Consider the following 13,336-nt stretch of genomic DNA (forward strand, 5'->3'; position numbering starts at 1 on the left):
ACACAGACCACACAGCGCACACAGCGCACACAGGGCACACAGGGCACACAGGGCACACAGACCACACAGGGCACACAGGGCACACAGCGCACACAGACCACACAGCGCACACAGACCACACAGCGCACACAGACCACACAGCGCACACAGCGCACACAGGGCACACAGCGCACACAGGGCACACAGGGCACACAGGGCACACAGCGCACACAGCGCACACAGGGCACACAGGGCACACAGACCACACAGCGCACACAGACCACACAGACCACACAGGGAACACAGCGCACACAGGGCACACAGACCACACAGGGCACACAGACCACACAGGGCACACAGACCACACAGGGCACACAGCGCACACAGGGCACACAGGGCACACAGCGCACACAGCGCACACAGGGCACACAGGGCACACAGCGCACACAGGGCACACAGGGTACACAGGGCACACAGGGCACACAGGGCACACAGACCACACAGACCACACAGACCACACAGACCACACAGGGCACACAGGGCACACAGGGTACACAGGGCACACAGGGTACACAGGGCACACAGGGTACACAGGGCAAACAGGGCACACAGGGCACACAGACCACACAGGGCACACAGGGCACACAGCGCACACAGGGCACACAGGGCACACAGCGCACACAGGGCACACAGGGCACACAGGGCACACTGACCACACAGCGCACACAGGGCACACAGCGCACACAGGGCACACAGCGCACACAGGGCACACAGGGCACACAGCGCACACAGTGCACACAGACCACACAGCGCACACAGGGCACACAGGGCACACAGGGCCCACAGCGCACACAGCGCACACAGGGCACACAGCGCACACAGGGCACACAGACCACACAGCGCACACAGACCACACAGCGCACACAGACCACACAGCGCACACAGACCACACAGCGCACACAGACCACACAGCGCACACAGACCACACAGCGCACACAGCGCACACAGGGCACACAGGGCACACAGACCACACAGCGCACACAGACCACACAGCGCACACAGACCACACAGCGCACACAGCGCACACAGGGCACACAGCGCACACAGCGCACACAGGGCACACAGGGCACACAGACCACACAGCGCACACAGACCACACAGACCACACAGGGAACACAGCGCACACAGGGCACACAGACCACACAGGGCACACAGACCACACAGGGCACACAGACCACACAGGGCACACAGCGCACACAGGGCACACAGGGCACACAGCGCACACAGCGCACACAGGGCACACAGGGCACACAGCGCACACAGGGCACACAGGGCACACAGCGCACACAGGGCACACAGGGCACACAGCGCACACAGCGCACACAGGGCACACAGGGCACACAGGGCACACAGGGCACACAGACCACACAGCGCACACAGGGCACACAGGGCACACAGCGCACACAGGGCACACAGGGCACACAGACCACACAGGGCACACAGACCACACAGGGCACTCAGACCACACAGGGCACACAGGGCACACAGACCACACAGGGCACACAGGGCACACAGACCACACAGACCACACAGCGCACACAGACCACACAGGGCACACAGACCACACAGGGCACACAGGGCACACAGGGCACACAGACCACACAGACCACACAGGGCACACAGCACACACAGGGCACACAGACCACACAGGGCACACAGACCACACAGACCACACAGGGCACACAGACCACACAGGGCACACAGACCACACAGGGCACACAGGGCACACAGACCACAGGGTGGGCTGTGTCTCAGATCACTGGTCAGGCTGCCCAGGTCACTGTGACTTTTCGTGGGCATTGCCACGTTTTCCTCCTCAAAGGGGCCTGTGCTCTGAGCAGCTTGCCAGGTGAGAGAGACCGAACACCTGCAGGGGGCATGGCCGCTCTGCAGGAAGGTGCCCGGGCTGGCAGACTGTCCAGACTTCCAAACGGTGCGTCCTGTGGGGAGGGCAGCGAGGAAGATGCGCTCCACCAGATGTCACAAGGCTTCAGAGGTGCTTTCTGCTCCCTCACGTCCCTGTCCAACGCGTCTGCCCCCGTCGTCCTGAGGGGTGCGTCTGACACTGAAGCACACACTGGCATTCAGAGCATCTGTGTGGTTCTGAGACCCAGTAGGAGGGACAGCTGCCCGCAGGGGGAGAGCAAGGCAGCTGGACCCCTGAGGTGCCAGGAAAGGGGGCAGGGGGAGAGGGGGAGCGGTCTGCACACTGAGGCGGGGGAGGAAGGCCAGGACTTCCGAGAGGAGAGTGGTTATAGGAGCCACGGGAAGGTCTCCCAACCCCATCCCCACTGGCGCAGGTGTGAGAGCCCACCTGGGTCCAGGTGTTTAGCAGGGAACTTGGGGCAGGAGTGGGTGGGAGGTGCTAGAATGTAAAGGAAAGTGTAACTTCATTTCCACATCATTGCACAAGTCAATTTTTCTCTCTACTTGCAAACTATTAAACAACCTTCACTGCATAAGCGGTGAGACCCATGTATGCTCCCCAGCATGCGGCGCCCGCCTGGGGCTGCAGCGCGGAGCCGCCGCCCATTTTGGACGTGTGCTGAAGGCGCTCAGGGGGAGGTGCGGGGAGGGCTCCGCTGGGGGCTTGTGAGAACAGCTGCCCACAGCCTGGCTGCCAGTGGAACCGCCCGGGAGCTCCCCAAACGCTGAGGTTCATGCCTCAGCCCCAGGATTCAGATATGGCTGATCTGGGCATCCGAGGTCAGGTCTCCCCGGGGCTTCCAATGTGTAGACAGGCTGGGAGAACCAGCACCCTGAAGAGGGATGCGAAGAGAGGGGACTTCTGATGACTTCTCATAGTATTATGTCACTGGCTTCCCTCTTGAGCTGGTCCCCTGAGAAAAAGGACTCATGTAAGCTCTGGACCCAGATAAAAACAAATGGGAAATTGTCATGAGGCCAGGCCACAAGGCATAGTAGGCTCGAGGATTATTGCGGCCTGCTCCTTTATGCAGTGATGGGGATATGGAAGGATGGGGCAGGGAGACAGCCCAGAGGGTCGCAGGCAAGGCTGCTGAGCTGTGGCAGGAAGGAAGCAATCATCTACCCGGTGCCTCCTGGGAAGAGGGCCCAGGAGCCCTCACAGCAGGCCGGGCTGGTGCAGGTCCTCCCCACCCGCATGGGGTTTGAGGTGTGCCCAGCCATTCATTGCCTCTCTGAGTAAGAGCTCATTTGCAAAACCAGTCCCTGGACTAAGTGGGTTTTAAGCTTAAAAGAATAGCCCATCTGGCCGAGAAGCCCGGCATCAAGACTGTGGCGCCTGTTAGGGGCCTTGCCATGGCGGCAGGACCATAGTTACCAGGGCTCCAGAGTGGGATCTGCTGCGCGCTGGTTTGCAGTAATTGCGCACTGAATCTCTCCAGTCACTCCGTGAGATGGGAGCTGTCACGATCCCTTTTCACGGAAGAGGACACCGGGGTGCAGAGACATTAGCGACTTGTCCGAGTTCACAGTCAGCCAGAGAGGGCTGGGCCAGCAGAGTCTGCCTCCGGAACTCAGGCCCAGGGGCCTGACAGCGGGGAGGCAGCTCATTCTCGAGGTCACGGTGAGGAGTCCCCGCGCACTTCGGGCGGTACCACCGGCCGCCCTGGCCCGCAGCCTCCCGGCGTCCTGGCGCCCGGGGGCCGCCAGGGCGGGGGCGGCCGGAACGGGGGTGAGGCTGGGGCGCCCGGCCAGCTCCCATGCGTCGGTCGCCCGGCCAGGCAGTCTCCGCCCTCCGCCCGCCCCCGCGCCGCGGGCTGGAGCCGGAGCCACGCCCGCAGTCCCGCCTTCCGTCCCCGCGCACCGCGGGCGCTGCTCGCGCTCCGGCGAGCGGCTGGGAACGCGGCGGCGGCGGCGGCGGCGGCGGCGGCGGCGGGATCGTGTCCCCCACACCCCCCCGACCTCCCCCCAAGAAGGGCGCCGCCGGCGCGCGGGAATGTGACTGCCCTGCGCCGCCCCGAGCGCCCTCGCTCGGCTCCCGGGGAGCCCGGCGGGCGGGCCGCAACCCCGCAGGTCCCGCGGGGCCGCCCAGGTAGGAGAGGCTGGGGCGGGCGGGCCGGTGGGGTGGAGTGAGGCGGAGTCCTCGGCGCGTAGCAGGCGTCCTTTCTCAGCTGCCCTGGTCTCAGCGAGAGTGGGGTGGGGGCGGCTAATCTGTGGGGTGCCTGCTTGTTTCTGCCCGTTTGGATCCCTTGAAGGCGTGACTCGCCGGTGGTTCTGGCAGCTGTTCTAGGTGTGTGCGCCTGTGGCCGCGCGCACGTGTGTGTGTGTGTGTGAGTTGCTTCCAGGCCTTGTAATCCGGCCGAGTTCAACTGGTTTAGGAGTGTCCCTCTTAGGGGTTCAGGAGTTTAGCGCGTTAGGGTTTAGGCTCAGAAGGTCCGGCTCCCTGACAGGATGGGGATGAAGGCCCTGAGCACAGGGGCCGGCCGCTGTGGAGCCTCCAGGTCCAGGTGACCCTGGCGGTAGCTACAGACTCCAAGAGGACACTCCTTCGCAACCGGCGTGCCCAACACTCTCCAGTCTGTGCGGCCCTGTCCGCTGAGGCTCCTACCCTCCCGGCAGTCCCAGAGCCGCTGCTCCCCCGCCTCTCTTCAGAGCAGCCGCTCAGCCAAGTGCCGGCTGCGGAGCCAGAGCTGGAGCCGGAGCCGGAGCCGGAGCCGGAGCCGGAGCCGGAGCGGGCGCCCCCCGCAGAGCAGGCGCCCTGGGCTCCAAGCCCCGAGCCTTCCCCCAGGGCGTGTCGGCTCCGGGTCCCTCCCAGCTGGGAGGGAGGAATGTGGCTGAGCCGGTGCGAATTCCAGTTCCTGCCCCGCTGTCCGCAGTGCTTCCTGGGGGCAGGGGTGCCCGTCTGAAGGCGCCTTCCATTGGTTTAAGCTCTAGCGCTTAGACTCGGAGCGAGGGCCACGACGCGCGCAGGAACGGTCAGCTGGGCTCGCCAGCGCGGGCGGCTTCTGGAAGGCGGACGGACGTCAGGATGGCGCTCCGTGCCTGTGATGAACTCGGAGAGGCCGGCGTGCTCGGGAGCTTGGGCACCCTTTTTCCTCTCTACTTACCATGCAGCTGTGGGAATAATTTTCTCCATTGACTTGTTAACGGAAAAAAACCACTGAAACCTGTAAAGAATTTTTGTGAGTTTATTTGAGCCAAACTGTCGACATATGCCGGGAAGCAGAACTTCAATGAATTGAGATAATGCTCCATAGAATGGCGGGTTACATCTACATTTATACATTGAAATCAAAGGAAAGGGACGTAGGAGAGTTACATGAAATCCATTGGTGATAGATTAGGGAGGTGGGACAAAGCAAAGCGCGGGGGGGGGGGGGGGGGGGGAGAAACCTCTGGGGTAGGGGGAAAAGTGAAATGGTGGGCATGTGCTTCTCTTGCAGAGATGGATACAGGATAATGAACAGTTGACAATTAACTTGATAACAATAACAATGAGGGAATGTCCAGGTGCCATTAGTTGTGCCCTGAGGGGTCCGGGGTAAAAAGGAAGTTACAAGTTACCCAGACATCTCACAGATATGTTATCTTAGAGGCAAAAAGGCAAATGGGCTCAGTAAAGATCTAAGTTGATCTTTGTCAGGGAAGATATCGGACTAGGACATGACTACCCACTATAACCTGTTTGTAGTTAAATATTTAATTTTCAAACCATCCTTTGTGGTTATTCCAGGTCTCTGAGTTTGCAAGACTGCCACGCAGGCCTCCCCTGAGCTTGTCAGGTTAGCATGTGGCTCCTTTCGTCCACAGACTGCTTTAATTTCTTATTTATTTAATACCCTATTTATTATTTCACTTAATATTCTATATGCATAGCTTATATTATGGTGTGTGCTAGACAAAGTGGGGCCTTTGGGAGGGGGTCTGGTGGAGGAGGTGCGGACCCCTGGCTTTTGTCCAGTCTCATTGGCTCGCTGACTGCTGCTGCTGTGGAACAGCCCCTGTCTTCCTCCGCTGTTGGGGGGCCTCCTGGTGTCCTCAGAAAGAGTAACTGACCTGGATTGTCACATGGCCAAACGCCTCGTTTCTAACAGGCTCTACTGAGCCTGGTGTGGCATGCTGTGGCGCTAGGCTTTCTTTATGGCTTTGAAGCAAGTAGCATCTTCTGAGTCATTCCTTTACTCGTGGTGAAGCATTTTGATAGTATATTCACTTATTTACCTGACAAGTGCTATTGACTATCTCCCATGAGCCAGGTGCTGTTTGAAGTGCTGAGGACAGCACGGTGACTCAGGTAAACCGTGCCCTCTGATGGCCACGGGTGCTCTGGGGAGTCTCAGGGCCACTGTGAGCCTCCAGCTGGAGGAGGGCGCTGGGGGGCCTAGCTACAGACACGGAGAAGCTAAGCGTGTATGAAATGTGCCCCTCTGAGCAGGATGGGGCCCCTGGCTGCTCACAGCCGGACACTGCTCCGCTCCTGCAGTGGAGAGACAGGAGGGCGGTGGGCAGGGACACAGCGCCTAGGTTCCCGAAAGAATGGCAGGGTGTTGAGCTAGACTTTGAGGCTTGGACCAGGCAGGTGGGAAACCTGGGATGCAGCAGGGTGCATGCCTGGAGGCAGGGGGAGGTGCTGTGGAGAGAATGTCCCATTCTCAAAGCGGCAAAGCTGGACAGTTGCAGTGAAACTACACAGCCTTGGGGGTAGGGAGGTGCAGAGATTATGATAATGATGCTACGTGACAGATGTGCCTCGAACGGGCCACTTTCAAGGACAAAGTCATGGGGGCCCTGCGACTCCCTGGCAGGGCCAGCCCTCGGTCCATCGGCTGCTGTCCTCAGGCGTCGGTTCGTCTTCCTCTTTTGAGGCTTATGTGGCCTGGCAGGGTCTGCACTGCTGGCCCGCGGGCCCGGAAGTGCGGCTGCAGCCTCCTGGCCAAGGCAACTGGGCGCGGAGGGCCCTGGCACCAGTGGTGGGATCACCCCTGGTCGCCTCACACCTTCGGATGCTGCACCGTCTCTTCTTTTCATGCATGTGGCAGAATAATGGAGGCAAGTTTTTCGTTCCGACCTGTTCTGGAAAGGACGTATAAGATGCCATAAGTTAAAAATAGGGTACAATAAAAACTAGAGCAGAGACAACGTGGAGCCGAGTGTAGAAATGAATCAGTCGTCCCCCACCCACAGCCTTACTCTCCACGGTTTCAGTTACCCACGATCAACCGCAGTCTGGAAATATTAAATGAAAAGTTCCAGAAATAAGTTGTGAATTGTGCGCTGCTCTGAGAAGCGTGATGAAATCACGCACCATCCCACTCGTGCTGCCCGGACGTGAACCACGCCTTAGGCCAGCGTCTCCGCGCTGTGGACACTCCCGTCCGTCAGTCACTTCGCAGCGTCAGTGCCTGGGCTCAGTCACCCGCGTTCACTTAGTGATGCCCCGGAGTTCGGGGGTGTGGAGCTGGCAATCGGATATGCCAAAGGGGAGCCCTACAGTGCTCCCCTCGAGGGAGAAGGTGTGTATATCTAGAAAAACATTTAATCAGTAGAAGGTTTGCTGCTGCAGGCATCCACTGGGGCCTTGGAAGGTACCCCGTGGGGAAGGAAGAACGACTGTAAAATGTAAACCTCACTGTACGGAACATTTATAAAGTTGCCACATGGGGCTGCATGTGTGGAGGTGAGTCTGGTGCCCCCCCCCCCCCCCGGCCTGCACCTTGGCACTCGGATATACCCGGACTGGGCCTGGAGAAGCCACTCTGCATGCTCAGGGGCATGCCCGTGGTTCTAGCCCCCAAGTGATTCTAGCATGATGCCCGGCTGGGAGCACTGATGCCCGCGCGCGCAGGTAGTGGAGAAGGCGCCTGGCGGGCATGGTTGTCGGTGTTTTCCAGGGGGAAGAGCCGTGCTGGGAAGTGAGAGCTTTCCTGGCGCGGAGAAGCAGGGCATTCCCGAGGGTCCCGCTGATGAGCGAGTTGGAGGCTGTCTCTTGCCGTGACTGCCGGTGAAGTGGAATTCGGTGACCGCATCTCAGCCGGATCAGGCGCTGGAGTCGGTGGGTGGGGGCCGAGGCACCTGGGCTCCGCACACCGGCTTTCCACACCGGGAGCTCACGGAGCCCTGCGGCGCAGCAGGGCTGCCTGCCGAGCCCCAGGTCAGCGCCGGGCACCCCGCTCGCAGCCCAGTACCCCTTAATGCAAATATTTTAAAACGCCCTTTATAAATTCTGAAGTAATATAATGAATCTTACCTACAACATAGTTTCCAAATAATCAATATAAGTAGCTAGATGTAAAGGTAACCTGTATTAAAATTGTATATTTTAGTGTGTGGATGTGTGGGCAGAGCCAGCTGGGACCTAATGAGACCAGCCGGTGCCTCTGTGGACTGACCGGCCGGCACAGGGCAGCTGCCACTGCGTCCGAGCGGACGAGTCCTGAGATCCAGGGGCCACAGGTGACTCTCGGTCAAGGTCTCACTGGTAGTCAAAGGCCAGTCTCTCAATGGTCACAGTGGCTGCACTGCTGGGAAATTGAGTATGTATGACATGTGTGCCGACAATACATACATGTTTTACATTAGTGTGGGAAGGCGTTAGGTGCTGGGCTCAGAAATGAAGTGACACTTTCCGTTGGCAGGAATGGCTGTGTGATGCCTGGCAGCCATGCAGGGTGAGGGGCAAGTCTTTCTTGGGCAGAACTGCCTTCCATTGTTCTGGAAATCTAGCACCCCTGGCTCCCAGCACTGCAGGCATTACTGTGAGCACCCCAAACAAGCACTCCCGCCCCCCACGTGCTCCCTTGGGGCACACTGCCCTTGAGAACCACTGCGGGGCTGGGACGGGGGAGGGAGTGCAGCAGAGTGCACCTGCCCGGGGAGCGGGCACTGGGTGCGCCCCAGGCTCTCGCGTGCTAACTGTCCCTGGAGCTGGAAAATGCCGGTACAAACCAGAATGTGGTGGCCATGTGCGGGGGCCACACTGAGGGACACAGGGGACTTGGCGGGGGGAAGGGGTTTCTATCCTGAAAGAATATTCCTGGTGGATGCAGTTGTCCCAGTTCCTGGCATTGCACACTTAAATTTGTTGTGTGTTTACTATATGCATGTTTTACCTCAATAACAAACCCACAGAAACGGAAGCGATGACATTGTTGTGGAGAAAGCTGATCCTCTGAGACTCTACCTGCAGACCCTGCCCCGCCTGATGGGGGCCATGCTCGGGGACGGCTTTGTGACGCTGCCCTGGAGGCTGGGAGAAGCTGGAGGCTGGGAGAAGCTGGAGGGCAGACAGGGCAGCTGCAAAGGGCGGGAGAAAGACCGGAGCCATCTCGTCGCGGGTCTGGTTCCTGTCGTCCAGGAGCCCTAGGAGGTTTGAAGGGGCAACATGGGAGCTTGTTGAGCTGCAGCCCGGGGCCCGGAGGCGGGGCAGCCCACTCCTGTGGCAGCCTCCTGTGACCTAGCCACCGTCCTGTGCTTCCTCTCCCTGGCCCTCAGACCCACGGGAGCAGCAGTCTGCGGGGCGGGCCTCGTCAGAGCTGCACACTGAGTCTCCTAGCAACCCCAAAAGCTCCGTGCCTTATCTTCACGTCCTTGAGCACGGGGTCCTGTGATGATTAAAGAGCGTCCTAGGCCTCGTTTGTCGGGGTAGAGAATCGCATAAATCTACTGGGAGCTGGGCTTTGGCCCCACCTGCTGATTGGAGGATTGCAAGCTGTCGGTGTTTCTCGGGATTTCCGGGTTTCTGTGGCCCCGGGAGTGGGGTGGTTTTGCTCGCTCATAGCTCTCAGGGGGACATCCATGAGAGCTGTGAGGGCCACACAGCTGTTGATTAGGGTGTGTGTGTGTGGAGGAGTGTATGTCGCTCATATGTGCAAGCGGGAACAGACATGGCACAGGTGGAGACTCCTCTGGGGCCACTGCCATGTTCTCCGTCATCCTGGAGCCTCCAGTGGTTAGGAGAGGTGCTCTGCCTGCCTGGCCCCTGGGAGGGAGTCTGTGGGCCCGGCGGTCCGGAGGAGAGGGAGGACCGTGGATGTTGACCAGGGCAGCGCCGCCAGACTTTGCCGCCGAAGGACTCCTCCTGGGAAAGGAAGGGCAGCGCTCAGCTGAGCGGTCAGAGCCTCACCGTCAGAGCTGTTGCTTTGCGGCCTTGTGTTTTATCTCCTGGAGATTTTTCTTCCCACGATACAGCCAGATTACATAAAATGTGAAAAGGATGTCCCCCCACCCCTGAAATTCTTAGGGGAAGATCAGCAGCTCAGGAAGAGAGAGACCCTGGTGCCTGGCCACCTGAAATGCCTCCTTGGGGTAACTACAGAGTTCTCAAGTGTTTTCTTTAATCGTGTGGTTCTTTGGCGGTTTTTTTAAATTTAAATTCTTTATTGTTTGAAGTATTACATGAGTCTCCTTTACCCCTCATTGACCTCTCCTTGGCGGCCCCCACCCCCCAGCACAAGCCCTCACCCCCCGACTGTCTGTGTCCATTGGTTATGCTCATATGCATGCATACAGGTCCTTTGGTTGATCTCTTACCCCCTCACCCCTGCCTTCCCTCTTAGGTTGGACAGTCTGTTCCATGCTTCTATGTCTCTGGCTCTATTTTTGTTCATCAGTTTGTGTTGATCATTATATTCCACAAATGAGTGAGATCATGTGATATTTATCTTTCTCCAACTGGCTTATTTTGCTTAGCATAATGCTCTCCAGGTCCATCCATGCTGTTGTAAATGGTGAGAGTTCCTTCTTTTTTATTAATACAGCAGCGTAGTATTCCATTGTGTAGATGTACCACTGCGGGGGCCTGATGCGGTGGGGATCTCCCTTTTCCGTGGCCAGCACGGAGAGAGATGAAACTGGTTCTTGATAGAGGCGTCCGGGGATTGAGAAATAAAGAAATTAAGAGACACAGAAGTAGATGCAAGCTGGGTCCCGGGTGGGTCGCTGACCTCTTCTGCTGGAGAGACAGACGACTCCCTGAGCCACGCAGCACATTTATTTATACTCCCATATACAAGGGGGGTTCACCGGAAAACTTAAGATTAAAGGAGCTTGGGAGGGCCCAGGTCTATTTCATTTCCTCTTTTCCGGTGTAGACTGGTTCCACATCTCAAAGCCCTCTTCCGGAACCTAGACAAAGGTAAGCCAGGAACTGACAACACCTCCGCACTCCTGGGACGGGGTGCAACTGACATGACTCTGTCAAATATCTTGGGCTTAGTCAACAGCAATCTAAAGGATGTCCATGTGTCTTCCCAGGGGGCCCTCTACATACCACAGTTTTTTAATCCACTCATCTGCTGATGGGCACTTAGGCTGTTTCCAAATCTTAGCTATGGTGAATTGTGCTGCTATGAACAGAGGGGTGCATATATCCTTTCTGATTGGTGTTTCTATTTTCTTGGGATATATTCCTAGAAGTGAAATGACTTGGTCAAATGGAAGTTCCATTTTTAATCTTTTGAGGAAACTCCATACTGTTCTCCACAGTGGCTGCACCAGTCTGCATTCCCACCAGCAGTGCACGAGGGTTCCTTTTTCTCCGCATCCTCTCCAGCACTTGTTGTTTGTTGATTTGTTGATGATAGCCATTCTGACAGGTGTGAGATGGTACCTCATTGTCATTTTGATTTGCATCTCTGGGATGATTAGTGACTTTGAGCAAGTTTGCATATGTCTCTTGGCCTTCCTTATGTCCTCTTTCAAAAAGTGTCTATTTAGGTCTTTTGCCCATTTTTTATTGGATTATCTTCCTTTTGTTAAGTTGTATGAGTTCCCTGTAAATGTTAGAGATTAAACCCTTATTGGAGATAACATTGGCAAATATGTTCTCCCATGCAGTGGGCTTTCTTGTTGTTTTGTTTTATTTTATTTTATTATTTTTTTAAAAAATATATTTTTTATTGATTTTTTACAGAGAGGAAGAGAGAGGGATAGAGAGTTAGAAACATCGATGAGAGAGAAACATCGATCAGCTGCCTCTTGCACACCCCCTACTGGGGATGTGCCCGCAACCAAGGTACATGCCCTTGACCGGAATCGAACCTGGGACCCTTGAGTCCGCAGGCCAACACTCTATCCACTGAGCCAAACCGGTTTCGGCTCTTGTTGTTTTGTTGATGGTTTCTTTTGCTGTACAGCTTTTTATTTTGATGTAGTCCCATTTGTTTATTTTCTCCTCAGTTTCCATTGTCCTAGGAGCTGTATTGGTAAAGATATTGCTATGACATATATCTGATATTTTGCTGCCTATGGCTTCTTCTAAGCTTTTTATGGTTTCCTGTCTTATATTTAAGTCCTTTGTCCATTTTGAGTTTATTTTTGTGTATGGTGTAAGTTGGTGGTCTAGTTTTATTTTTTTTTGCATGTATCTGTCCAGTTTTCCCATCACCATTTATTGAAGAGTCTGTCTTGACTTCATTGTATGTTCTTGCCTCCTTTGTCAAATATTAATTGAGCATAATGGCTTAGATCGAATTCTGGGTTCTCTGTTCTGTTCCATTGGTCTATATGTCTGCTCTTGGGGCAGTACCAGGCAGTCTTGAGAACCGTGGCTTTGTAATATAGCTTGATATCTGGTATTGTGATCCCTCCAACATTGTTCTTCTTTCTCAAGATTGCTGCAGTTATTCGGGGTCTTTTTTTCAGTACAGATGAATTTTTGGAGAGTTTGTTGTAGGTCTTTGAAATATGCCATTGGTATTTTAATGGGGGTTGCATTAAATCTATAAATTGCTTTGGGTAGTATGGACATCTTAATGATGTTGATTCTACCAATCCATGAACACGGTATATACTTCCATTTGTTTATGTTTTCCTCTATCTTTTTTTAGTGTCCTGTAGTTTTCTGAGTACAGGTCTTTTACCTCCTTAGTTAAGTTTATTCCCAGGTATCTTAATTTTTTTGTTGCAATTGTAAATGGGATTTATTTTTTTATTTTTATTTTTTAGTTTCTCTTTCTGTGAGTTCATTATTGCTGTATAAAAAAACCATAGATTTCTGGGTGTTAATTTTGTATCCTGCTACATTGCTGAATTCATTAATTAAGTCTAGTAGTTTTTTGATGGAGTCTTTAGGGTTTTTGATGTACAATATCATGTCATCTGCGAATAATGACAATTTTACTTCTTCTTTTCCAATTTGGATGCCTTTTATTTCTTCTTCTTGTCTAATGGCTATGGCTCGCACTTCCAGTATTATGTCGAACAGGAGTGGTGAAAGAGGGCATCCCTGTCTTATTCCTGTTCTTAGGGGAAAGGGTTTTAGTTTTTGCCCATTGAGTATGATGTTGGCTGTAGGTTTGTCATATGAGGCTTTTATTATGTTGAGGAATGATCCCTCTATTCCCAGTTTGCTGAGAGTTTTTATAGAAAAGGG

At 55.3% G+C, this 13,336-nt stretch overlaps 1 protein-coding gene across 1 annotated transcript in view; it reads left to right on the plus strand.

Moving 5' to 3' along the window:
- The first annotated feature begins 3,918 nt into the window (after positions 1 to 3,918).
- Positions 3,919 to 13,336, plus strand: part of IL1R1 (interleukin 1 receptor type 1) — a 56,850-nt gene continuing 47,432 nt past the window's right edge. Inside the window, exon 1 of the mRNA XM_079792437.1 lies at positions 3,919 to 4,057. The gene's annotated coding sequence lies outside the window, so the exon portion shown is untranslated. The remainder of the gene's footprint in view (positions 4,058 to 13,336) is intronic.

The sequence above is a fragment of the Cnephaeus nilssonii genome (assembly GCF_951640355.1).
Source record: "Cnephaeus nilssonii genome assembly, chromosome: 15".
In the NCBI taxonomy this organism is placed as follows: Eukaryota; Metazoa; Chordata; class Mammalia; order Chiroptera; family Vespertilionidae; genus Cnephaeus; species Cnephaeus nilssonii.